We start from the raw sequence: 4,129 nt of genomic DNA, 5'->3' as shown, positions 1-4,129 counted from the left end.
AAGCTGGAAACCAAAGCAAAGGAATACAAACAAGCCACGGTAGTTATGTGACATTGGAATGAGACGTTGACTTTTGAAACTTAATTTTCTTATCAGTATCCGTCTTCATTTCACTTTTAGATAAACAGCAAAGGCCCACAGTAGGACATTTATCCCTACTATGTGGACAGAATGATCCCATTTGCCCAAGGCTTCCATTTTCTTGGAGGACCAAAAGTAACACTACTGGACGCTTAGCCATACTACAAAGAATTTTTTTTCAGTTCCATAGTAAATCTAATTTGAGAAAATAAAGGATACACATGTTCCGTTGCCAATCACTCAAATCCATGATGTTTGTTCCAAGGAGTACCTACAAACAGGTTTTAGATTCTGTGGTTCCCCAAAATGGAGTCTTATCAGTTAAAGTCAATGGGCAGACCCTAAGGACTATAGCCCTAAAGGAAATGCCCAGCAAAAATGAACCTGGGGTGCACAAGGCCCTGGGTTCAATCCCCGACACCGCCAAAAAAAAATAAAAAGAACCCAGCACCACAGGGTGGTTGGAAGGCACATGCCAACCCTTGTGGAAGCCTCCTACCTGAGCCTGCTTCGTCACTGTACAGAGGAGGACCAGACTGCTCTCCTTCCCAGCTGGCCCTTGGCTGGCTTCTGAGCGTGTCCAGTTCCCAGAACAGTGGAAATAGAGTGGCTTCTGCCATAGAGACCTGCTTTCCTTCTGGGAGTGTGGAATTTGGGCAGAAGCTGTACAGGCTTCCCATGTGACCAGACCTCAGTGAAAACATCAGTGCTGTAAGTTCACCATGCTCACTGCTGTCTTCACAGCCGGAGGACAAGCAGGCCAGCATGCTCCCAGGATGGACAGCCCAAGAAAGCCCACACGAGGCTCCTCCAGAGGTTCCCCAGGACCTGGCTGTGTATCCCAGCCATGTCACTGTAATAAACCTTAAGCCATGATTACAACTACATGCCCAGGGCTGTTCAGGGATGGTCCTCAGGTCTCCGAGACACAACACTCACGTAACTTTCCAAAATATTTTAAACTGGTAAGATACAAAATTGACCACTGTACCTGTTTTTAGGTGTACAGTTCCGAGGCATTACGCATATTCACTTTTTATTCAATCACCATAGACATCTATTTCCATATCCATCTCTGTAACTTTTACTTTACACTGGACTCCTCCAACCCGGACTCCCCATTCCTCCCTCCCCGACCCACGGTTCTACTTGTCTATAAATTCGACTACCAGGGGCCTCACCTAAGTGGAGCCAGTGTTTCTTTTTGACTTATTTCACTTCACATAATACCTCAAAGCCTATCTATGGCACGTGACAGAAGTTCCTTTTTAAGGATGACCTTGTGGTGTGGATCTAGAACAAAAGCTGATGTATTGAAGACTTGGTCCCCAAGGCAGCAATGTCCAGGGGTTGGGTGAATTAACCCATCTGATGGTTTAATAACTGGAATGGACTACTGGAAAGTGGGGAAGCGAGGCAGCAGGAACAGGGGTGGAGGAAGTGGTCACCGAGGCGTACCTTTGGGAACTACATTTTTTTTTTTTGTTTTTAAAGAGAGAGAGAGAGAGAGAGAGAATCTTTTAATATTTATTTATTTTAGTTTTCAGCGGACACAACATCTTTGTTTGTATGTGGTGCTGAGGATCAAACCCGGGCTGCACGCATGCCAGGCGAGCGCGCTACCGCTTGAGCCACATCCCCAGCCCGGGAACTACATCATGTCCCCTGACCCTTCCTCACAGTTTCACAGCTGCCAGGAGCTGAGTGGATTTCCTCGGTCGAGCCCTCAGGCCACGACATTTCTGCCCTGGAGCCAGCCAACCTTGGATAGAAACCACAAGCCAAAAGAAATCTTTCCTCTCTAAGTTGTTTGTCAGGTATTTTGGTCACAGTAACAAAAAAGCTAACACAGATGAATGACATATCACACACCTTTACCCCTCATCTGCTGGTGGGGACTCAGATGTTTAACTATTAATTGGAACTTGTTTTTGAGAACTTACAGACTCCCCCTATAGATTTACAGTGGGTGGGTCAACAAATACATCAGGAAAGAAAACCTGTATATGAAAAGCCAGAGTCCATGTTTAAAGGTTTTCAAGTTTCTGGGTGTGGAAAATTCCGGAGGGCAGCGGGGGCTGGGGGACATCTTCAAACTCTGAGAAAAACATTCATGGTTCAACAACAGTTTTAAGCTGGGGGCATAACAGTGTGTAAAGCACATGCTTAGCATGCAGGAGGCTCTGGGTTCCCCCTCTAACAGCAAAATGTAAATAATTAAACAAATAAAAGTCGCTCCAGGTCTGAGCCAAATGTCAGCATATGGGACATGAATCTGCAGTAACAGCAGCACACCCATATACACACCCCCATGCAAGGCCAAGCTAAAGCATGGAGATAAAAATCATTGACAGAATGTATAAGACAAGCACTTAAAAAATTAAACTCTTTATTTCATTGTCACATTTCATTTGTAAATAACTAATGCTGAGAATTTAAAAGATGGCCTTCGTGTTTTAGGTCATCTAAAGAGTTCCCAATTTATTCACACTATAGATACACAAAAATGGAGTAAAAACAAAACAACCCTCATCCCCCCCCCCCCACAAAATAACGGGAGTACAGAACTTAAAGTGAGCAGCACAGCACACAGCAGGGAGCAGCCAGGGAAGTGGGCACTCACTTCACTTCTGGGGCAACCACCGCCAGGGACCCTACAAGCGGTGAGGCATGGCTTCCCTGGGTTCAACAAGCTGCTCACAGAGCCTGCTCCCCGCCCTCTGCCAGCACAGCCTTGCAGCTTTACTAGGAGCCAACAGGGCAAGGGCCTGGGAGAGGAGGGGCTTGGGAATGCCCCCCCGACATGAAAGGCTCCTGTGACCAGCAGCCTGGCCCCAACAACCCAGCCCTTGCACTCAGCCCTGTGTAACCCTCTCCCCTTGGGCCAAGCGACCTGCCAAAGGAATGCAGGAGACAGAGCTAGGGAGGAGGGCGTGACTTCCGCCTTGCTCCCTCTGGCTCTGGTCTTCTGTAGCAAGGGTGACTGTCATATGGTGAGCTGCCCCAAGGACAGCTCCACAGAAGGAAGATGGTCTCAGCCAACAGCCACATGAAACCAGAGACCTCGGTCCAGGAGATGGTGAAGAACTGACTCCTGCTGGCCTGCCTGAGACAGCTGGGCATCTCCCCCAGGGGCCAGGCAGCTTCCAGACTTCCATGGCAAGGGCACCGAGGACCCGGCTCAGAACCCTCAGACTCACAAACTGAGGGATAATAATAGGTGCGTGTTACTGTAAGCACCTAATTTTGGGGGTAATTTATTATATTGCATTAGAAAACTAAAATAATAATGAGCTTAGAAAGAAAACAGATCGTTGTCTTAAGTCCGAAAGAAAGAGCATTGACAATACAGTTTTTCCACAGGGTCAACTAAACCAAGGGAGGGTAGGTCAACTACAAGAAGAGCAGCCTCACAACCTGGAGCCCAAGAGCTAGCGCTCCACCAAGAGACTTCTCCCAGAAGTTCACCTAATTGCAGGGTCTCCGACTCCCTGCTGCTGTCACCAAACACGTGGAACTTCTTCAGATTTTTCAAACCAACAATAAAATTTCTAAATTTCTGGCAGGTTTAAAAAAAAATAATGGAAAACAAGGTATTGTGAGCTGGGGATGTGGTTCAAGCGGTAGCGCGCTCGCCTGGCATGTGTGCGGCCTGGGTTTGATCCTCAGCACCACATACAAACAAAGATGTTGTGTCTGCCCAAAACTGAAAAATAAATATTAAAAAATTGTCTCTCTCTCTTAAAAAAAAAAAAAGGGACAGAGAATGTTAAAAAAAAAAAGAAAGAAAGAAAACAAGGTACTGTTTGTCCCTGGGCTGGACTCGCTTGTCGTGCAGCTCTTCATTGGTACAGGTGAGCATCACTGACCGCGAGCTCTGCCACCTCCAGAACAGGCAAGGGCAGAGACAGAAGGCACTCGAGGGGCTGCCAGCCAGAGAAGGGAAGTGCCTGCTGACAGGTGGGGGGCTTCTTTTTGGGGTGAGGAAAATGTTCTCGATAATGGTGATGGTTACCAAATATACTTTTTTTCAAAAAAGCACATTAAA

This window comes from Marmota monax, unplaced genomic scaffold (genome assembly GCF_021218885.2).
Source record: "Marmota monax isolate L192 unplaced genomic scaffold, Marmota_monax_Labrador192_F-V1.1 WCK01_AAM20220418_F8-fsc00292, whole genome shotgun sequence".
Classification (NCBI taxonomy): domain Eukaryota; kingdom Metazoa; phylum Chordata; class Mammalia; order Rodentia; family Sciuridae; genus Marmota; species Marmota monax.
The sequence above is the reverse complement of the archived record's forward strand: the minus strand, read 5'-3'. Positions refer to the sequence as shown.